This window comes from Mirounga angustirostris, unplaced genomic scaffold, assembly GCF_029215605.1.
Source record: "Mirounga angustirostris isolate CCGP_5_RB_7025 unplaced genomic scaffold, mMirAng1.0.hap1 SCAF_11, whole genome shotgun sequence".
NCBI classification, from domain to species: domain Eukaryota; kingdom Metazoa; phylum Chordata; class Mammalia; order Carnivora; family Phocidae; genus Mirounga; species Mirounga angustirostris.
Genome location: NW_026991719.1, coordinates 113337586 through 113362038, shown reverse-complemented (window position 1 = coordinate 113362038; position 24453 = coordinate 113337586).

Below are 24453 nucleotides of genomic sequence, written 5' to 3'. Positions count from 1 at the left end.
GAGAGAGAATGAGTGGGGGAAGAGGCAGAGGGAGAGGGAGAGAGAGAATCTCAAGCAGACTCCCCGCTGAGCATGGAGGCCCACATGGGGCTTGATCTCAAGACCCTGAGATCACGACCTGAGCCGAAATTAAGAGTTGGCCACTTAACGAGCTGAGCCACCCAGGCTGGCACCCTGAGCCATTATTTCTTTAAACATCTTTAAACATCCTTTCTTCTCTTTTCTCTCTTCTCCTGTGTCACTCCCATTATGCTTATGTTGGTGCCCTTATAGTGGTATCCCATGTTTCTCTGAGGCTCTCTTCATTTTTCTTTTTTTCTTCTCTCTGTTCTTCAGATTGCATAAACCCTTTTGATCTACAAATTCACAAATTATTTTTTTCTGCCAGTTCACATCTCCTGTTCAGCTCCTTGAGTGAAATTTTCACTTCAGGTATCATACTTTTCAGCACCAGAATTTTCATTTGGTGCTCTTTTATAATTTCTACTTCTTTATAGATATTCTCTTATTTGACTAGACATTGTCATCATAACTACCTTCATTAAGTGTGGTTCCCTTTACTTCTCTGAATACACTTTTTCCCCACAGATGTCATTTTTTTATATTTTTAAATTTTTTATTATTTTTTTATTTTTTATTACCATATAATGTATTATTTGTTTCAGGGGTACAGGTCTGTGATTCATCAGTCTTACACAATTCACAGCACTCACCATAGCACTCACTGTCATCCTAGAGTCACCCTGGGATGACAGTGGTTTTAGTAGGGCTCTCTTTATGACGATCTCTTTCTCTGACTACATGCAGATGATGATAAGCTCCATTAATTCTAGGCTTATTACTATACTACTTTAATTTTTAAAATTAAAAAAATAATTCCTCTTTACTTCCTTATAGAATACTCTTAACTCCTGGAGAAGGAAGGCAGAAAGAGGTTGCAGAAACCATGGTGGCATTGGCTCTCAGAGGGGTCAAGACACAAGACTTAAAACCTTGAGGGTCAGCAGGTATCCCTTTAGCAGAGTGACAGTTGAGTGGTGGTAATAGTTGTGGTGATGCTGATGGTAAGGAATGGGTGGTGAGGTTTGAATTTTAGAAAGTCTCATTGTAAAGGGATAAAAATGATTAATAAACCAAGTCTTCTGGTGTTTCCCTCCTCCCACTTGCTAAAGGGAATTCTAGCTTGTTATGTGTCAGTCTCTTCTTTTCCTGCACCATGGAAAGACAGATCTGTCTTATCAGATCCACTCTTGGAGTTTTGTGACATAGAATAAATCGAGTAAAGGGGAGAGGGATGCCTGGCTGGCTCAGTTGGTAGAGCATGTAACTCTTGATCTTGGGGTCATGAGTTCAAGCCCCATGTTGGGTGCAGAGCTTACTTTAAAAAAAAGTAAAGGGGGAGAGCAGGAGCATAAGACATTAATAAGAGACATATAGAGAACTGGAGGGGTCTTTTAGGGATTATGAGGAGAAGAGCTGTGGCTTATGAAGGAAATGGATGAAAGAGAAATGGGACATTTTAAGGAAGTGTTGATATGGCTTATGAATCCCGATTCACAGTTATGCTGGTTATTCTCCACTTGTTCTTGCAGAGTCATTCTCCACCCTTCTCTGCTCTGCTTTGTACCGCTGGAGGCTCTAGGTACTGCACCTCCTGGGTCTCTAGCTGGGCTAGTGTCAGATTCAGTTAATGGGAGGCATTAGCATAAGATCAATGGATGGGAAGAGAGAGAGAAGTGGGGTAGGGTTTTCCTTCCCCATTCTTTCATGGCTCAGCTCTCACTGAGTTCTAGTAACACCACTTCCCTCCCCTGGCTCCTTCAGTCCTAAGCATGGTAGCAGCTTCCCTCTATTCTTAGTCTCCAGGCACTTTATCCTCTTTGTTGGTTTCTCTTAACCTGCCTACCCCTTTGTAAAAATGACCTCTATATTAAACCTTCCTCACTTACACCCTTTGAATGTGCCATCTATGTCCTGCTGGGACTCCGACCGATTCAGCAATGTTTAAAAAATACAAATAAAAACTTGGCTTATTTTGAAATTACTCTTGATTGCATAGGCTGTTTTTGGCTAGGATCCAATTCCAGGAGTAAACACAGAATAACAACCTTGTATGTGTCTTACAATATAGGATAACTGTAGTCTCTTATGTAAAGTTCTCTAACTCTAGGAAGGGGGCATGAGAAAATGAATTATGTTTCTGGCAGGGTTTTGAGGTAATACTGGATAAATTTAGAAGGGAAATAGATAGATTCCATACTTATTGCTCCATCTGTGGGCTTTATGACTTTAGACATGTAATTTGATTTCCTAATGGCTCTGACTTGTCTTAATGAAGTCAGCTAATGCTTTCCTTTAATTTTAATAGAAACTAATTTTATTTCCTTCTTGCCTTTCTAAATTGTAATTTATCCTCTATCACCAAAAGAGCTATAGCTGACACATGTAGACTTCCTGGGCCCCTAGATTCAGTATTTATTAGGTTTAACAATAGTATATAGCTACAGAACATAATACTTATTACAAAAAACCCTAGTATACATAACAACTTTGTGGAATGTTTGATTCCAAACAGACAATTCAGGAACCATACTTAAAATTTCAGCCCCTTAGGTAACGTTTTCAGTTGTTCCTAGTGATTGGCTGTTACCACAGGTTGACCGATGAGAAGACAGTTGAACAACTGAGGAGAGTTGTGTCCGGTTCATACTTGCTTCCCTTGGCTCTTCATAAATCATCACTTCTTTCCTTTTTTTTTTTTTTTAAGAGAGAGAAAGAGAGAGAGAGCGAGCAGAGGGGCAGAGGGAGAGGGAAGGAGAGAGAGAATCTTAAGCAGGCTCCATGCCCAGCATGGAGCCCAACACGGGGCTTAATCTCACCATGACCTGAGCCGAAGTCAAGAGTCAGACGCTTAACTGACTGAGCCACCCAGGTGCCCCACTTCTTTCCATTTTTGTATAGGACTTCTGCCTTTGCTCAATAGGTACATTAATGAAGAGTTGCATATGGAGAAAAGTCATTCTAAAATGTACTATTGAAAAAAAATCCTGAATCATTTTGTAAAGAAATAGTTTCTAATTTATCTTCAAGTAAATTCAACATAGGAAATTCCAATTTTACATATAAGCTATGCCACATTTGTAACATGTTTGCTTTTCCCCAGCATTTCTTAAAGCACCTGCAGAGCCTATTTAGGGGAACAAATTGACTTTAATAAGCATTTGTAACTTTCAGCTATTTTCTGAACTAAATTCTGTGTAATGTCTGAGCTTTAAGCCACTACTCCATTTGGTTTGTCTGAGAGAAGACTTTGTGGCTGATTCTAGACAAGATAAGTAGGGCAGCCTGCTTGGCAACACTGCTGCTTGCATCCTTCTTTCTTGGTCTTTCTCTTCTCCATTCTTAAGACTACCCATGAAGATTTTTAGCTTATCTCTTCAATTCCTAGACTTTTCTGATCAGTCAGTATGAGTTCTTCATGACTGGGGATCTTTATAAAGCATTTAGGGCAAAGCTGAAGGGCTGCTGAGTCTCCCACAGCATACCCTACCCTGACAAGCCCATACCCTATCAAGCCCATCTGGCTGAAGTCTTCAGAGTAAAGATGCACGGAGCAGATCAAGGAGCCTTGAGAAGTCATTAAATTTTCCCTCCTGCCTCTTTTAGTAGCATGTTAAATGTTCTGGTTTAATGGATTGTTTATTTTAACCTCCCTTGTATACACCCCAGTTTGTTAAAGGAGAGCCTTTCCGAGCCACAAGGCAGCAATGATTTATCTTTAGCTATAGTCTGGAGAAAAGAAATGTCATGCTTCACTTTTTTGGCCTTCCTGGGCCCATGTCTGTGTTTGTGACTTAAGCCCTTGTACTCCAGGAAGCCAAGAAAAAAAATGAGGGCAAAGTGCAGGGGAAGTGAATAACCATTCACTGAGCACCCATTATGTGCCAGACCTTTAGGGTGGGGGCTTTATACACAGTATTTTAGTTAATCCTAATTAAACCTTCATAAATAGCTGCTATTATTAGTCCCATTTAACAAATGAGAGAACTGAGACCATGTTGATTGAAGTCATAGAATGTACATTCAGTGGCAGATCTGGGATCTAAACCCTGGTTTATTTGGCTTCAAAATCTGTGCAGTTTTCATCATACCATTGGTAACAGCCCACTTTGTAAGACACCCATCCCTCTGAGTTTCCTGTACATTTTGAGCCAGGTCTTTATGAATGGACAATGCCTCTGACAGCACTGTATCAAACTAAAAAAGATATTTGGGTATTACAACCCATCTCTCTGCCTCTTGGTAAGACTGGACCTGCACTGTGAGATGACATGCAGGAATCATGAACTTCCAAGATCCCCCTATACTGGCTTATAGGAATGAACTTAATCTTCTATTTTGGAATCAGAATGTTTGCATTTGATGCTACTTTTCTCACACTCCCAGCCTCTCTCACACTCAGCTCTCAGAGTGCACAGGTGAATGACTGGTCTTGGCATTGTTCTTTGTGCTTCTCCTCAGCCAATAACCACAAGCTGGGCTGAAAAGGCAGCAGGAAACTAGATATGGCCGTGTGACCAGAGACACTAAATGCTTCCACATCCGTGTGGGATGTGGGTCTTACCCTGCTAACTATTTTGCACTACTGTTCCTTCAGCTGCTCCATCTACTGTTGGCACTGTTGAGGGTAACCCACCCAGCATGTCCCTGCTGTTACTTGAAGTTTTCTAGACTTTTATCTGTATGGCTTTTGAAGTAGTAGCTAGAACTCCTGGGGTCTTCTGGCTTTAGTGGAGATGAGCAGCCATGAGAACTCCCTTCAACCAGCAATAGAGGAAGACAGAGGTGATGAGGAGAGACTTAATAGGCTCCCGCTGGGACTCCTAAACCATCTGGTATTTAACTTATATGTACTTCTTCCTCAAGTCTTCCCTAGCTTATTAACTTTGTCAGCTCTTAAATAGCTGGCAGCATTGGGCTGTCAAATGTAAGATAGAGAAGTTTGCTTCATGTGAACACCCCAGACCTCTCTCCAGTGACTCTCTGGAAGAGGCCTTCATATCCATGAGCAGTGTATCTCAGGCAAAATCATGAGAGGAAACTCTGTTTTTCAAAAATCACCTTAAAAAGTACTGTAGCCTAATTGGGCACTGGGCAATTAGAACAGATACAGACAGTAGATAGGGCCATATAAGAATGTCCTAGCTGAGGGCGCCTGGGTGGCTCAGATGGTTAAGCGTCTGCCTTCGGCTCAGGTCATGATCCCAGGGTCCCGGGATCGAGTCCCGCATCGGGCTCCCTGCTCTGTGGGGAGCCTGCTTCTCCCTCTGCCTCTCTCTCTCTCTCTCTCTCTCTCTGTCATGAATAAATAAAATCTTAAAAAAAAAAAAAAAAGAATGTCCTAGCTGTTATACAGAAACAATGACTCGTGGATCACTACATCAAAAACTAATGATACATTGTATGGTGACTAACATAAATAACATAATGAAATAAAATTAAAAAAAAAAAGAATGTCCTAGCTGAATGTTAGCCCTGTTAGAGGTTATTATTTTACTGATGGGGATGTATGACCAAGAAAGATAGGAGACATGTGTTAGCAGTAATCTAGTTAACCCTTTGCTTTCCATTATTAGGCAGAAACTTAAATTTTCATTTGTCTCAAGGCTCTGCCAAGAGCTCTCTTGGAGAAACTCATGGGTGTGAGCAGAGCACTTAACAAAAGTTGGAGCTTTTGGCTGCTTCTCTGAATGCCTTTCTCCCTTATCACTCCCTTATTCTCTTGGAGATGCTGTGAATTGGCCACTGTCCCATGCAAAGTCCTTGGTCATCTTTTTTTCCTATAAAGTCCTCAGCTGGTGTTTATGGCTGTGCTGCTGGGGATTAGTGGCATGTTTATCCAAGTGTCAGTGAGAAAGGTTTGTGTGTCATTCAGTCTGTCCTCCTGCTGCAAACTTCAAATTACATGTGACAGTGCTTTGTCGCTTCCCCTCATAGTTCCCTGCATCATTCAGAGAGAGGCCCCCACAGATCCCTGAGAAGAAGAAGAAGAAAAAAAAAAAAAGATACTTCATGCTTCCTGTCCTTCATTCCTCCCTTCATCTGACACTCAATCCCTTTTTCCTGGCTTCCTGTAGCCAATAACAGGGAATAGCAGGGTAGTGTACTTCACAGGCAACATCTCTGATGCCCCCAGAATTCTCTTCTCTCACTCCAAGTGACTCAAAGACTTCTTGTTGACTTTGCGCTCTGGTTGGTCAAAGCAAACTAAGGAGCAATTTGAATGAAGGGCGGAGAAACCAGGTCTAAGGAAAGCAAACACAAGAGCAGTGCAGGGGAAAAGGGCAGGTGGCTAGGAGAGTGGGGCTTCTCTCTCTTATTCTGGAAGTGTGGCTGTGATTAGTGTTGAAAACTTAGAGATTTCTGCGACAGGGATTTGATTTTCTTAGGTTTTTGCCTGTCTCTGGCCCCAGTGAGATGTTGTCAGAGCTCTGCTCCTTTGTGTCACTCATAATATACTCTGTCAGCTGTGAGGTCTTGAAGAGCCACATCATGTCATTCTCCAACCTTGAGTCACTAATATTGAGCCCCCAAAAAACAGAAACAGGATGCCTCATTAGTAAACCTTATTAATACACATATCTAGTTGTTCTCCTAGTCCATTTTAAAAGGAATTAACAGCGGATGTCGTTCAGGAAACATTAACCATAACTACTTTAATAAGAATATGAATAGGGCACAGGATATTATAATTCAAAACCTTTATATAAAGAACTACCCAGCTTGAGACTTCTCTCAGTGTTTACCATGGGCTTATTATCGATCCATTGCTGTGGGATTCAAATGAGTAAGAAAAACGGCATGTTATGATAGGAAGAGGCCCAAAGGGAGTCAAGACTCCAACCTCAGTGAATCCATGGCCTAGCATTATGTAATAATGAGTTGTAAATATCTGTAGTTGGAAAGGAGACCTGTGTTTGTATTTTTCATTGAAAAGCATTTTTAGAAGGGCTGATGTAATTTTTTCCCTTTCCCTTTTCCACCATCTCCAGAAAATTTAATGCTACAGCTATAACTGCTTAGTATCATAACCTTTTTGAACTGGATATGCCGTTCAGTCATTGAACATTCAATATGTAATGCATTGATCACCTGTACCTTCTGCCTAGATCAGAATAGGTTTTGTGATGAGTTTTCCGATCATTTCAAATATTCTCCCTCTCCTAACGCCTTCCTGATTCTATATCTAGATAAGAAAATGACCTTTGCGGGTGCCTGGGTGGCTCAGTCGGTTAAGCGACTGCCTTCGGCTCAGGTCATGATCCTGGAGTCCCGGGATCGAGTCCCGCATCGGGCTCCCTGCTCGGCGGGGAGTCTGCTTCTCCCTCTGACCCTCCTCCCTCTCATGCTCTCTGTCTCTCATTCTCTCTCTCGCAAATAAATAAAATCTTTAAAAAAATTAAAAAAAAAAAAAAGAAAATGACCTTTGCAGTGATTTAGTGGCAGAGTCAAAATCAGAGCTCAGATCTCCTGATTCCTAGACAAGCAGTCTTCCCAGTGTCCCATGTTCCCCACCATAGGGGCTCCAAGAAGTAAGACAAACAGTCAGTCTTCCCTGCAAGGGGCCTACGTGACACTTGCTGACAGCTACCAAAGTGCTTCATATTTTGTTGGGGATTACCATATTTTCAGTGAGGTCTTTTGTATTTATTTATTTATTTTTTTCAGTGAGGTCTTTTAAAAAGGAGCTTCACAATAGCTGGCAAAATTGTTAAACTAACACAGTTAACTTGACAATGCATATGCTCTTGACTTTGCCTGTTAGAGCACTAATAAAAGATTGTCAATAGACAAATTCCTAATACTTTGCCACAAGACCACTCGGATGAATTCAATATGGTTCTAAAAAGTTGCATATACTTATCTTCACATAACTAGAAAAATATTTGGTACTATAAAAAACATCTATTAAGCTGGCACCATGGTCCAAATGGAAAAAAGGGGCGCCTGGGTGGCTCAGATGGTTAAGCGTCTGCCTTCGGCTCAGGTCATGATCCCAGGGTCCTGGGATCGAGTCCCACATCGGGCTCCCAGCTCAGCGGGGAGCCTGCTTCTCCCTCTGACCCTCGCCCCTCTCATGCTGTCTCTCTCTCGCTCGCTCTCTAAAAAGTAAATAAAATCTTTTAAAAAAAAAATCACCAAAAAGATTAAAATTGATAAGAATAGATGTATGGGTATTAATTAGGCAGTGTCAATGACACAAGAAAATGAAGAACAATTTTTTTATTGTAGAAAATATTTCTGGGTGCCTGGATGACTCAGTTGGTTGGGTGTCTGACTCTTGATTTCAGTTTGGGTCGTGATCTTGGGATCATGGGACCGAGCCCCACATCGGGCTGCTTGCTCAGCACAGATTCTGCTTGGGATTCTCCCTCGCCCTCTGCCCCTCCCCCCACTCGCACTCTTTCTCTCAATAAATAAATAAATAAACAAAATCTTTTTTTTTTTTAAGATTTTTTTTTTTTTTGAGAGACAGAGAATGAGAGACAGAGAGCATGAGAGGGAGGAGGGTCAGAGGGAGAAGCAGACTCCCTGCCGAGCAGGGAGCCCTGATGCGCGGGACTCCATCCCAGGACTCCGGGATCACGACCTGAGCCGAAGGCAGTCGCTTAACCAACTGAGCCACCCAGGTGCCCCAACAAAATCTTTTTTGAAAAGAAAATATTTCTTGTGACAATATGCACAAGATCCCTATTTATATAAAATATATTAAAATTACATAGTTTTACCAAATGGCAATAGGAATAATATCTGAGCAATAGGATTCCAGTTAGAAAATTTCATTTTCTTTTGTGTTTTTTTAAAAGATTTTATTTATTTATTTGACAGAGAGAGATCACAAGTAGGCAGAGAGGCAGGCAGAGGGAGAGGGAGAAGCAGGATCCCCGCTGAGTAGGGAGCCCAGTGTAGGGCTCGATCCCAGGACCCTGAGATCATGACCTGAGCCGAAGGCAGACGTTTAACCAACTGAGCCACCCAGGCTCCCCTCCTCTGTGTTTATGTATTTTCCAGATTCTTTACAAAGACAATGTATCACTCTAGTGCCTAGAAAAAACATTTTTAATTGCTTTGAGACAAGATAAACATGTATCATATACAGGATTGGGAACTACTGAGCTATGTGCCTCATAGAATGGTTCTCCTATAGAGTGACTATTCTTATTTTTTATGTCATACAAATGAGGCATATTTATGTACTAATTCCTAGTACATAATATGTATTAGTACATAAGTACATATGTACATAAGTATTAGTACTAAGTACTAAGTACATATGTACATAAGTATTAGCACATATCAACTCTAAAGTTATATAATTTATTTTTAGTACATATTAATTTAGTACATATTAGCATTAGTACATATCAACTCTAAAGTTATATAATTTATTTTTACTATTCTAGCACATACATGGTATGGTATCAGACCACCTCTCCTGTTACTTGTGTTTAGGTCATATGGTTCAAAGAAGTTAGGTCAACTACATTGACCTACTAAGTATACACATATTGACTGTTTTTAGGAACTGCCTAGTCAGATGAATGTCCTTACAAGAAACTACTTAATCATTTTATTTTTCATACATCTATTAAGCTGGCACCATGGTCCAAATGGAAACCATTTTGCTATGCTTCAGCATTATCTGGTTTTAATGAGTCTCTGGAGGTCTCTGGATGGATTTTGCTGCCAAATACAATTCAGCCTAACACCACAAGTGAAGCATTGGACTCAGGCTGTTTTGTCTGCCAATAGATTTTTGCTTGGAGTAGCATCCTATACATTTGGAAGATTGTCAATAGACAAATTCCTAATACTTTGCCACAAGACCACTCGGATGAATTCAATATGGTTCTAAAAAGTTGCATATACTTATCTTCACATAACTAGAAAAATATTTGGTACTATAAAAATATCTCAAAAAAATCTCATACTTAACCTTTAATAAGTGAATTGATTCAATAGGTATTTGATTTCTAGTTAACAGCTATTTACTGTGTTTGTGTAGTGTACAGCTATTAAACAGATTTTTGTGTGATATTTGTGTGAACAATGATGGGGTTGATACATTATATGATCTCTGCCCTCAAGTTGCTTACAAAGGGGTTAGAAGAGACAAGAAACAGTCCTCCCCCCAAATGTCTGATAAATGTGTACAGAGGAAATGGGCGAGTGCATTTTAGATGGGAGTGACAAGAACTAAAGGAAGCCATTCTTCACACTGTCACTACATAAAAGAATGAGGAAAATCAGTTCAGCTTTTGCAGTGGTCCATGTCTGAAGTGATAAGGGCCTAATCCAAGGTGGTGAAAGTAGAAAATGGAGACATGAGTTCCAGAGCATTATAATGATAAACAACTGGCTTAGTGATTTATTAATAATGGGGAGAAAGAGTTAAAAGTATCAGAGATGGTTTAACTTTCGGTCCTGGATGGCCTGGAGGAGAAAGGGCCTCTCTGTTGGGAATAGGGAAATCAAGAGGCAGATCCTTATGGAGGTAAGGTGATGAGATGGACTATGTTGAATTATGTCAGACTGATGCATAAAGGGCACTCTGTGAAAATAGTGTAACTGGATTTCTGTGTGGCATTTTACAAAGCCTGTCCTAGTATCCTATGCATAAGATGGACAAATTGGGACCAGACGATTGTGTTGATATATATTGGGTTAAATTATCTTTGTCCTGATTAATAGATCAATATTAACCAATCTCTAATGAATGTCTATCTTATGCCTTGTCATATTAATCATTCATATTAATGAATTGAGTGAGAACATAGTTGACATGCTTATCCAACCATTAGTAGATACAAAGCCAAAAGGGATAATGACTTACATCGGAAAATAGATTTTGCCCATCTCTTGAGCCTGTTGATATCGGGTTATGGATTCTGATTTTAACAAGGTGAACCTTAATAGTGACACATTTTGATGTTTTGCTTTTGTGTATAAAACAAACTTTGTAAGTACAGTAATACAGTTTTGGGGTGACTTGCCTTATAAAAGTGAGGGACATGTGAAAAAGACTTCCTGTCTTACTGAGAAGGTTCCATGAGTCAACAGTGTTATGTGGCTATATTAATAAATGTTCAGTTTCTAGAATAGGCGATAGGCTTGCTCCATTTTGCACAGGCTAAGAGATAACTGAAAAATGTACTCAATTTTTGGGTTGACATTTTGAAGGATTTATACTGGGATGTGTGTGCCCAGAGAAGTACCAGGATGGTGAACAGACTCAAAACCTCAATATCCTCCAACAGTTCAAGGAACTAGAGATGTTTATTTTTTTATTTTTTTAAGATTTATTTATTTGTTTGAGAGAGCGAGAAAGAGTGTACATGAGAGGGGGGAGGGCCAGAGGGAGAAGCAAACTCCCCGCCGAGCGGGGAGCCCGATGTGGGACTCGATCCCGGGACTCCAGGATCACGACCTGAGCCGAAGGCAGTCGCTTAACCAACTGAGCCACCCAGGCGCCCAGAACTAGAGATGTTTAATCTCAAGGAAGCTCAGAGAGGAAATAAGAAAAATCTTGCAAATTGGCTTACTCAATACCTCTTCCAATCCTCTTCTTCCATATTTCCCTCTGCTAAGTGTCCTGCAATCACAAAACTGCATTTCCCAGATTCACTTGCATCTAAGCATCTGCATATGATCTAGGCTTCACCAATCAAGTACACTTGTCTGTTAAATTTGAGAGGGAGGTGGTGGCTGTGAATAAAGAGAATCTTCTAGGAAACTATGGCAGAAGGTCCTACCGTTTGTTGTCCAAACTCATAGGTGCTGAGTGAAAGTGGTGTTAGTGGTGTTAGTTAGTGCCCGTGGTGTGGCTGAGCGTTCCACTTGGCTGTGCCATTGCTGGCTGTGCAGTATCCAAGGTTAGGTGCCGCACACTCCCATTCTGTAAGTTATCTAGCAACCTGTAAAAATGTCCTTTCTGCTTAAGCTAGCTAGAATGGATTCTCCTAACTGTAACTAAAAACTCAGACTGATACAGGTTGAGGTCTCAGACCAATGGATAGGTGTTACAAGGATAATGATTTCATTAAAACTGACCAGTGATGGGACGGGATGGATGCCTCAGGAAGATCATTAGTTATGCTCCATTATAAGGTGGGCAATCACTTGGTGGAGACAGAAGCACCAGGAGGTGCTTAGATGAGACAACTTTTAAGTCTCCTGATCACCTGAGATTGTACTGGCATACATAGAAAGTATCCAGGTACCTGATCAAGATTATTCTCACTTTGATGTGAATGGCAGATAGACTTAACTTTCTGCTGAGGCATATAAAAAGAGCTTTTTACTTTCTATTAGTCCTATTGTGAAATTATAGAGCGAAGGTCTTTGAGGAAGGAGGACTTTCCAGTACTTTGTACTCTGGATAGTCCCCCTGAACAACACCTCACCCCTCTTCTTCATGGTTTCAGACAAAGAAGGCTAACAGATATTTTATAATGTATTTACTTGCTCATTGCTGGTGCAAAAATGGAAAGGAAATACAAGACTTAAGACATAAAATATTACAATATATTTGAACTCAGCTGACTCAATATTATAAAGCCATGTTAATAGATAACTCTCTCCGTAGCAAGTTTTGTATTTCTAAACCAGCACTTCTTTATCTTTCCCTAATCTTATAAAAGTCTCACCTCTTAAGTTCTTCACAAATGCCACCTCTCATAAAGATTTTCCTGAACACCCCAAACTCATTTCTTCTTCAGAGGCTTTACATTTGCTATTCCCTCTGACTGGAATGCTCTTCCCTTAGACACAGGACTCCTCCCCTTCATTCAGATGTCACCTCTGTAGAAAGAAAGGTCTGACTACCCTGACTTAAAGAGCAATACTAGTCATCTTCTCTCTCATTACTCCATTTTATTTTTTAATTTAACTTACCACTCTCTGAAGACTAACCACACTACTTACTTGTTTTCATATTTGGTGTGAAACTAAATTCCATGAGGGGAAGGTGCCTGGGTAGCTCAGTCAGTTAAGCATCTGACTCTTCATTTCAGCTCAGGGCATGATCTCAGGGTCCTGAGATGGAGCCATGCATCAGGTTCCATGCTCAGTGGGGAGTCTGCTTGAGATTCTCTCTCTCCCTCTACCCCTCCCCCACTCATGCTCTCTCTCGCTAAGTAAATAATTAAATAATTAAATTCCATGAGGTCAGGAGTTTTTTCTTTTTTTATTACTGTATTTACAGAACCTAAAATAGTAATTGACCTATAGTAGAACTTCATAAATATTTGTTGAAGGAAAGAAGGCAAGAATGGACATATTCTCTCAATGGGATATGTCTCCCTTCTCTGAATTTCCCTTCATTGTGCTCATACTTCTTTTATAAGAGTATTAACAATCTGTCATGTAACAATAAAGACCATGTCTTATTTTTTATTTTCTCCTGCAATCCCTACCATTATAATAAGGGCTCAATATATACATTTGTCAAATTGGACATGGTCAATATTTCCCTATAGGTTTTTTATCATGTCCTATACAAATAGAAGGTAACATCTCAAACATGTGGATGATATATGTGTGACTATCTTGAGTTTGAACAGAACTGCAAACAAAAGAGGATCAAATATAATGAGGACATGAACCATATAAGAAGTAAACAAATAGAACCATATTCTTAACAGTTCTTATCAAAAGTGTGATGTTTAATTTTATGTGTCAAGTGGGAGGATGTTCTTAGATGAGATTAACATTTAAATCCATGAACTTTGAGTAAAGCAGATTGCCCTGCATAATGTAGGTGGGCATGAGCTAATCGTTTGAAGGTCTTGAATACTACAGAAAGACCAGGCTTCCTGAGCAAGAGGGAATTCTCCAGCAGACTGCCTCTGAACTGGAACTACAGCATTGGCTTTCCTGGGTCTCCAGACTGCTGGGCCACACTGCAGATGTACACTTGCCAGCCTCCCTAATCTTGCAAGCCAATTCTTGAAAATAAATCACATGTGCACACGCACATGCACGCGCGCGCACACACACACACACACACCCCTTATTGGTTCTGTTTCTCTGGAGAATCCTGACTAATACAGTGGCCATTTGATTTGTTTGCTCTGCCCATTTCCTGGATGGACAACTTCTATAACTGAGATTTTATTCTTTTGGCTCAGAATTTCTTGTTTTCCTGTTAAAATGAGACTGTTCCTGGAGAAGCAAATACCTGAAGCCTTATTAGACATTTATACTTTCAAATCTTTCCTTATACTTTCAAATCTTTTCCTTAGAACAGGGTTTGACAAGAGAGGGAAGTGAGGGAGAAACAAGGTTGAGAGAGAGCGATCCTCCAAGTCTTGGCAAGCTTTGTTAAATGGAGTTTGATGAAATATTGGCTATAACTTGATTTAATCTACAAAAGAGGTTTTAGATATATTGTGCCTTACATCTAAAATACTTAAAACTACAATTTCATCATTTGGACCTAGTCACAGCTAATACTCACACTAATTGAGCAAACCATTACTGTTACTGCTTCCCAGAATAATGTAGTCTTTACACCCCAGAGAAAAGCCTAAGGACATCCAGGAAGAAGTCTTAGGTCATTAGAGTGATTGAACATTTATCAGGCTTTCACAGCATACTAGACTGGCTGGGATGCACAGGAGACATCTTTGCTTATACACAGCCCTATTTGAAAGGAAAATGGCATTACTCTGCTAAATCACTCTCTTTTAAAGGAGCTAAAGAAAAATTAAGTTCATTTGACTGAATTCTATAATGCTTGTCATTTTGAGGGGGCTATGTCGTTTGGGAGGATAAAGGGTAAAGCCGTGTTTATGATCATAAACACCAATAATATCTCTCAACCTAGAGACCAAGTAATGTCGGTCTGGCTTTATTTTATTATAAGCAGAGTTTCAAGGCTAAATTGGTCTTCTCTTATGTAATAGTAAATATCTGCTCCCCCAAATTGAGAGACCTTCTACTGTCTAAAGCCCCTAACTATGGCAACCCACTTGGAGGATACTCCTCAGTACTCCATACTCCCCAAATCTCTCAGTCCTCCTTCTTCCCTCTCTCCCTCCTTCTCCTTCCCTTCTCATTTCTCTCCTCTTCTTCCCTCTCACAATTAAAATCTTCACTTTTTCACTGCTAGAATTGAAACTAGCTTCTTAAGGGCAGACAATTATTATATAAATTTAGTCAGAGCAACCTGAATTTTCATCCAGGTTCTCCTTACTAGCTGTGAGTACAGAACATGCCCCAAATCCACTTACTTATCATCTCCCCTGCCCCTAATCTACACGATACCTTCATCTTTTCTCATATGAACTACCACAGTATTTTCCTAACTGGTCTTTCTGCTTCCACTTTTAACCCTATAAAGTTCTTTCTCTGCAAAGCAGCCAGAAATAGCCATTTTAAATTTAAATCAGATCATGGCACTCCCCTGCTAAAAGCCTTCCATGACTTTCCATTTTAGTCAGAGCAAAATCCCAAATCCTTCTATGTAATCAAGGCCCCTTTGATGTCTCTCTCGTGTTCTGATATCCCCCATTCTCTACATTCTAGCCCCACTTGATTTCTTTCTTTTCAAAGTCATTACGACCTTAGAGTTATTGCTACTCTTATTTCCTGGTGAACTCTGTCCTAAAATTTTATACATGGCTGCTTGTTTCCTCTTATTCATATCTCAGCTCCAGTGTCTTCTCCTCAGAATGGCCTTCCTAGGTCCCTTCATCCTCATTACTGTCGTTCACACAGCCTTTTGGTTTCCATATAACTTATTACTAAGTGAAATTTCCCTTTCTGTTTACTGCTGGAATAAAAGCTCATTATGAGGAGAGACCAAATCTGTTTTTTATTGCTGTATCTCCAAGACCTTGAAGAGCGTCTATAGTATGCACTTGGTAAATAATTCCTGAATAAATGAATAAGTAGATGATCTTGGAGAAGTGGTTAAGGGCATAGGCCCTTAGAACCAGACTGCCAGGATTTGAATCCTGACTCACTGGTTACCAGTCCTGTTTCCTTGGACAAGGTACTTAACTTTTCCGTGACTTGGCTTTACCATCTTTAAAAATGGTAATATAAATAGAAGCTATCCTGTAAGGTTGATGTAATGATCAAATGAATTAATATATGTAAAATACTGAAAACAGTGTCTGGCACAGAGTATGTGTTATAGAGGGGTTTTATTATTACCATCATTGATAGTACTGCTGAACCATATGACTTAGGTGGTTCTGAGGAAGATCAGATCAGTTAAAGGAGATAGAAATAATTCCAGCGTGTATAATTCCCAAAGTGTAATTATCCTTTACAAAATACAGAACGCTACGCATATTTTAGAGAATGTTACTTGGCTTTATCATTCATTGGGTTAATGTGTTCACCCTTAAATTGTTTACATTTTAAAAGAGATTGCCAGCCAAAATGGGGGAATTATAAGCAGTGAGAGGTGTGGGGCACAAATAATTCTGGGCAGAAGAACGTACCTAGGTTTCCTTACATGATACCACCAATGATGTCTGTGTTATAGAAGCCCACTTCTTGATATTGGCCCAGTTTCTTTCTCTGGAGCTATAAATTCAGAATATTATAGAGATGCCACATATGGAAATATTTTAACTAAGAGAGAACTAGTACAACAGTGAAAACCCACTGGACATGAACCTCAGTTTTAGGTATCCAAGCATTATTTTTAAGTATGATTCATGGTAAAGGCTTATATTCATATAAGGGGTTATTTACAGACACAGAGTAACATGATGATAGAGACAAAGCTTTGGAAGTATTATACCAAAAAGGATTATTGTACTGTTCCTTACAAAAATGCATTGTATCTTTTGCAGTGGGAAAATTCTGATTAACTACAGATAATGTCTCAATATGATTAAAATCACTTAATATGACTAAAAAGAGAATCTTATTCCCCCAGTGCTCTATGACAAAAGACAATTTTCATGAATATATTTTAAGTAGAGTGGTAGTGTAGGAAGAGCTGCAATTTTTGAATCACAGGTTCACCATAATTTGCCATTTTTATCATAGCTAAGATCATTTGTTGTGTTTGATGGAAATATAAGGCATTATTTTGTGTGTTCTTATCCTATCTAATCATATTTGGGAGTCAGTAGCAATAGGATTTGGGGTCAAATGTTCTATAATGTAATTTTTGTTTACACATTTCTGTACTTACTCAGCCACTGTGATGTGACTTGAATCTGAGAGGGAAGTTAAAATCTATCAGCTTTAGTCATTTCTAATTTGTCTTAGTATTTTGAGTTTCAGTATTTGATAAAAAAAATTGTAGACTATCAAGCACAAAAGTGGGCAACACCAGGTCCATATGTAATAAAGAACTTCCAAGAAGTTCAAAGGTTAGACCTACATATAACATTAAATAAGTATCAAAATGATGAAACTAGGAGAATTTGCGGCTGGAGGTTTTCCACCTCCCTTTTAAGTATTCCACTACCAGGATGTAGAAGAAAAATGTTGATTTTAGAGTCAGCTGACCTATATTTATTTATTTATTTTTATTAATTTTTTTTCTTTAAGATTTTATTTATTTGCGAGAGAGAGAATGAGAGACAGAGAGCATGAGAGGGAGGAGGGTCAGAGGGAGAAGCAGACTCCCTGCTGAGCAGGGAGCCCGATGTGGGACTCCATCCCAGGACTCCAGGATCATGACCTGAGCCGAAGGCAGTCGCTTAACCAACTGAGCCACCCAGGCACCCAGCTGACCTATATTTAAATACTGGATATGCCACTTACTAGCTGAGGGGCCCTGGGCAAATAACTTCAACATGGAAACACAATTTTCTTATCTATAGTATGGGAAAATAATGCCTACTTTTCAGGAAAAATAAGTCAATCATGCATATAAAGTTCTTAGCACATAGTAGGTCCTTAATAAATGGCAGCTATTAAGGTTGCTTTAGCATTTGAAAATCAATCAATATATTTTGAACATTAACATTAACAGAATAAAGGAGAGAAACTATATGATCATTTAAATATATGTAGTAAAATCATTTGATAAAACTCAATACTCTCCTGTGATAAAAAATTCTTAGCAAACTAGGAATCCAAGGGAGTTTCCATAACAAATGACAATTACCAGAAACCTGCAGCTAATGTGGTAGATTTTCTGCAAATATAGCCCCCAACAATCAACCACGTATTACTTCTCCCAAAAATCAGTGAGGCCTGTTTCCTCTCTCCTTGAATTTACTGTGGCACTGTGGCTTCTGTTGACCAACAGATATGGCCAAAGTATCCTGTCTTACTTTTGGGCCTAGGATTTAGAGGCCTTACAGCTTCTGTTGTTGCCTGCTTGAAATGTTCTTGCAGCCATGGAAGGAAGCCTCATCAAACTATTGAGTGATGAGAGACCACATGGGGAGAAAGGTCCTGAGATTTCATGGAGAAAGGCCTTAGCTGTGCTAGCATCCCAGTTGAGCCAAGTACATTATGCTGTACATCATGCTGAATGCATCCATGTGGGTTAGCCTAGGAGAAACTAGCAGAGTAAGCCCCTAGCCAATCCACAGATTTGTGAAAAGTAATAAACCGGTGTGGTTTTTAACTACTAAGTTTTGTGTTAGTTTGTTAAATGGTAATAGATAACATCACACAACAGTGAAGTATAAAGTGCTTTCTCCCTAAGATCAAGAACAAAGCAAGAATATAAACTTTAACCAATTCTATTTGACAGTGATTGAGAGGACCTAGCCCATGAAGTAAGGTAAGAAAAATGAATAAAAGATATTGGTAGAAAAATAATAAGTAAAATTACTTTGTTCACAGATGACATGATTATTCATGTAAAAATCCTAAGGAATCTACAAAAAAGAAAAACTACTGAAATGTAAGTAAACGCAACAACATTGAAGAATACAAGGATCAACATATAAAAATCAATTGCATTCCTATATACTAGCAGAAAACATATGGAAAAATAAAAATTTTAAATATTACCATTTATAATAGCATCAAAAATACTTAGGACTGAATTTAACAAAGAAAATATATGAGGCTTCTATACTGGAAATTACAAAATATTACTGAGAGAAATTAAAGAAGTCCTAAGTAAATGAATTGGAAGACCCAATATTGTTGAGATATTAATTCATCTAGAGATTCAATACAATCCCAATTAAAATCCTGTTTTAAGAAACTTTTTGTAGAATTAATAAGCTGATTATATGATTAGTATGGAAGTGCAAAATACATGTAACAGATAAAACAATGTTTTATTTGAACAAAGAACAAAAAAAAGAACAAAGTTGGAAAACTCATAGTATCTGGTTTCAGTATTTACTGTAAAGCTATGGTAATCAAGACAGTGTGGTGTTGATGTAAGGATAGACATATAGACCAATGGAAAACAATAAAGAGTACAGAAATTAATTTAAATATATATAAGAAATCTTTGGGAAACACAAGGAATTGAATGGGAAAATAACATATTTCCAACATACAGTGCTAGAATAATTAGATAAACATACAAAGAAAAACTGAAACTTGATTCTCTACTGCATGCTTTACAAAAGTGATTTATTATTGATCATAGATCAAAACATAAAGGCTAAAATTATATATTTTCTAGAAGAATGCATAGCAAAGTATATTTGTAGCCTAAGGGTAGGTGAACATTTATTAAACCAGACACAAAAAGCACTAACCAGACAATGAAAAAAATGTCCTGCATTAAAATTTAAATATTCTGCTTTTTAAAGAGATGATGGAAAAAAAACAAAGAATGGGTAAATAAACTGTGGTACATCTGGACAATGGAATATTATTCAGTGCTAAAAAGAAATGAACTATTATGCCACAAAAAGACAGAGGAAACTTAGATGCATATTACTAAGTGAAAAAAGCCAATCTGGAAAGACTACATACTGTTTGATTCCAACTATATGACATTCTAGAAAAAGCAAAACTAAGGAGATATTAGAAAGATCAGTAGTTACCAAGGGTTGGGGGGAAGGAGGGATGAATACGCAGAGCACAGTGGATTTTTAAGGCAGTGAAACTACTCTGTATGATACTAAAATGGTGGATACATGGCCTTATACATTGTCCAAACTCAGAATGTACAACATGAAGAGTGAATCTAGTGTAAATTATGGACTTTGGATAATAATGGTGTGTCAGTGCAGGTTCATCAATTGTAACAAATGTACCACTCTGGTGGGGGGATGTTGATAATGGGAGAGGCTATGCATGTGTGGAAGCACAAGGCATATGGGAAATCTCTATACCATCCCCTCAATTTTTCTGTGAGTCTAAATCTGTCCTAAAAAATAAAGTCTATGAAAGAAAAAAAGAAAAAGGAAGGAAGGAAGGAAGGAGCAATAAGGAGGGAGGGAGAGAAGAAGGAAGGAAGGAAAGAGGGGAAAGAAGAAAGAAGGGAGGGAGGGAACAAAGAAAAAAAGAAGGAAGGAAGGAAAGAAAGGGCAAGCCAGAGACTGACAGAGGACTTAAACAGAATATACAAAGAACTCCTAAAATCAAAATGAAAAAGCCTAATAAAAATGTGCAAAATACAGAAATTTCACCAACAGAGATCTACATGCAACCATTAACCACATGAACATGTGCTCGGTATCATTAGGCAGCAGGGGAATGCAAATTAAAACCACAGTTAGATATCACTGCACACCCACCCAAATGGCTAAAATTGAAATATCTGACAACATCAAATGTTGGTCAGGATGTGGAGCAACTGGAACTCTCATATTTTGCAGGTAGAGGTGTAAAATGATGCAATTATTTTGGAATATCATCTGGTAGTTTCTGATAAAGTTTAATATACACCTAGCCTCTGACCCAGAGATTCCATTCCTAGGTATTTACTCAAGAGAAATGAAAACATATTTTCATACTAAGAGTTGTAAATGGATGCTTATAGGAGATTTAGTCATAAGAGTCTAAAACTGGAAGCAACCTAAAAGTCCATCAAAGAAAGAATGGATTAACAAATTGTATTATGGTCATATAATGGAATACTACACTAGGATTTAAAAAAACAGACACTGATATATAGGCAACAACTTGAATGAATTTCACAATATGTTGAGTTAAAGAAGTCAGAACAATAAAAAAAGAAAACACTTTATGATTCCATTTATATGAGGTACAAAACCAGGCAAAATAAATCCATGGTAATAAAATCCAAACATGGTTGCACTGGGCTTGGTTTGGAACTGACTCAAAAGGTGAACAGATGTACTTTCTGAAGTGATGGAAATATTCTGTATTCTTGATTAGGTTGTATTTACACAGGTATATGTAACTGTCAAAACTAATCCAATGCTACACTTAAAATATGTGCATTCACTGTAAGTGTTATAATAACAAAAAAAGAACAAAAAATAAGAGGAATTACAGTTGACCCTTGAACAAAAAAGCCTTGAACTGCATGGGTTCAGTTATATGTGGATTTTTTACCATACAGGACTGTAAATGTATTTTCTCTTCTTTATTATTTTCTTAATAATGTTATCTTTTCTCTAGCTTGCTTAATTGTAAGAATACAGTATATAATAAAAATATGTGTTAATCAACTCTATATTGTTGGTAAGGCTTCCTGTCAACAATAGGCTATTAGTAGTTAAGTTTTGGGGGGAATCAAAAGTTGTGGGTGGATCATTGACTATGTAGGGGGGGTCAGTGCCCCTAACTCCCATGTCGCTCAAAGGTCAACTGTTTTATTATTGGTGGTATAATTATTATTGTCTCCCAGTGCTGAAATTATAACCTAAGCACCCTTTGTATTCATGATATTTACTGTGTCATCCACACAGGCCTAAGATATGCACAACAAAATGCAGAACAAAAATGAAGAACGTTATAAACTCCACATGGGGTTTACCTCCATTCTTCATCTTAAAATTCTCATTTCAGGGGCGCCTGGGTGGCTCAGTCGTTAAGTGTCTGCCTTCGGCTCAGGTCATGATCCCAGGGTCCTGGGATCGAGCCCCACATAGGGCTCCCTGCTCGGCGGGAAGCCTGCTTCTCCCTCTCCCACTCCCCCTGCTTGTGTTCCTGCCCTTGCTAGCTCTCTCTCTCTCTGTCAAATAAATAAATAAAATCTTAAAAAAAAAATTCTCATTTCAGTAATGTACCCATTTCAGATGGTTCCTGTGGAGGAATATAACTGCATTTCAAAGTAATGTACAACAGTTTTTCCAGGTTCTGGATTATGGCATAATTGTATTTGTATTGAGTGTAAGCAATTAGCTCTGTAGTATCAGGTAGGTCATTTTACTTCCCTAAGCCTTGGTTTCCACATTTGTAGAATGAAGAAGTCTAGTATGAATATTTTATAATATTTCTACAAAATCAATGAAATATTTCACCAGGGCTTTAGCAGAGGGGTGCAAAGAAGCATGTGCATTTGGAGTGCCAGAAGTTGGAAGTCACCAAAGGCAGTTTGGAGGTGACCTGTAGGGAGAGATGGAACAAAAACATTGCGCTGTCATTGGACACCACTTCTTGCTTCGTGTGGGTTGCTAAAGAGATGAGATAGCTAAAGTGAACTTCTGTAAGCTACCTCCTTAATTTTAATATTGTCAATACTTAGATATGCAGGAGGAGAATCAACTTGGACCTGAACCAGACTTGCCTACTTTTTTTGTTTGGGGTCACAGTGATAGACAAAAACTGAGTTAGTTATGTTGTTGTAAGCTACAATTGAATTATATGTTTTTACTGCAGTTTACTTCCCATATATACAAATACAGATTCTAACAAAGAACAAGGTAAACCAGGAGTGGAGAATAACAAGCACATTAAATGAACAAGAAAGATATGCACAGCATCACCTCCCGTATGATTTCCTTTCTTTAAATCTTCTCCAGATAATGGGAAAGGAGAAAGAAGTAGGGCCACATGTTAGGTGGCAGAGGGTGAGGGGCATCTGAGCTTTTTATTGGTCACAATCCGATGCTGCCTTTTTTTTCTGGACTGTTTGCATTCATATTTACCTCCAATTATGGTTTCTATAGCGTTGATCATTTTTAAAGGTCTCTAGTTTATCTTTTAGATTAAATTTAATTTCATAGAATGTATTAAATATTATTTCATCGGTTCTACAATTTAATTTCTAATTAACAGTCTCTTCACAGCCTGTGATTTTCAGGTAATCAGTCTGTAATTCACCAAGAATCTACTGAGCCCACAGCATCACACTGGCTCTTGAAGGTCCATAATCAAGGTTAATTAGGTTTCCATCCTTAAAAAACACACAGCTTGAATCAAGAGGTGGCTCTTTGTCTTCAGATATTTGGAAGGGATTTCCGCCATCTATTCAGCACATAAAACAAGATTCTGTACATGAACTTGGGAAAACTGCTTTAAAATATCAGCATTGACACCTTCAAATCCTTTTATTGTATATATGGCTATCACTAGGACTACTGGCATTCAGGTTTATAGTGGCATAGAAAAGTGGACAGATGGGGAAAGTGGCTCAAAATATTGATCCTAAAACACATATTCTAAACACCTAGACAGATAAATGAATGAAAAGTGGGTTTATTTTAATGATTTTGATAAATGCCTTCAGTTGGTCACAAAGACTAAATCAGTTCAAGCAAATTTCAGGGAAACAATCCACATGCGACAAGGCTAGAAATAGCCACACAACTTAAATCAACGTAAACAAAGATCCTCCGAGGAATTCTGAGGAGGAAAAGAAATTTAGTCCAGTTTATGGTGTAAAATGACATTTGCATTTCTTGTTTTCAAAATCTCAGGCAAATCAAAGCAGGAAACTAGCTCCTAGCTACATCAAGGGAAAAACTGACTGAGGAAAAAAATGTGATCAAGGCAGAACCATCTGTGGCAGTTTAATGATATTTCAGGCTTGTACCAAAAACACACTTAATAAGAAATTAACAGCTAAAGGGAAGACAATTTCAAAGGAATTTGAACACTGAAGAAAATATCTGTGCATATAGATACAATTAACTGATGATTTGATTTTAATTCTCTTGGAACAGGATGTCATCAGTGGAATCGGGAAGGCTTAAGAAGAGAAAACAAACTGCCTTAAAGCCTTTATTTGTTCTTATTTGGGGCAATTTTTTAAAAATTCATTTCTCTACCTCTTTTTTGACATCTCAGTCACATAAAGTAAAAACAGAGACCCAGCTAAAAAACCAGAGAAATCTCCACATTTTTAACTCAGTTACAACAAATCATTTGCTAAAAGCATTTTTAGCACATTGTTCCATGAATAAAAATGCTGGTGTTCTCTCAGTTTGAGAAGTTTGGCCCTATTTAGTGAGGCGGGGCTTTCCCTGAGTCGGGTGCACACAATACCCAGGAGCCTGTGGAGAGGAGTAGGCAGAGACTCCTGGAACTGTCATCAGGTGATGGCCTTGTCCTACTTATAGAAGTAGACAAACCCAAATATAA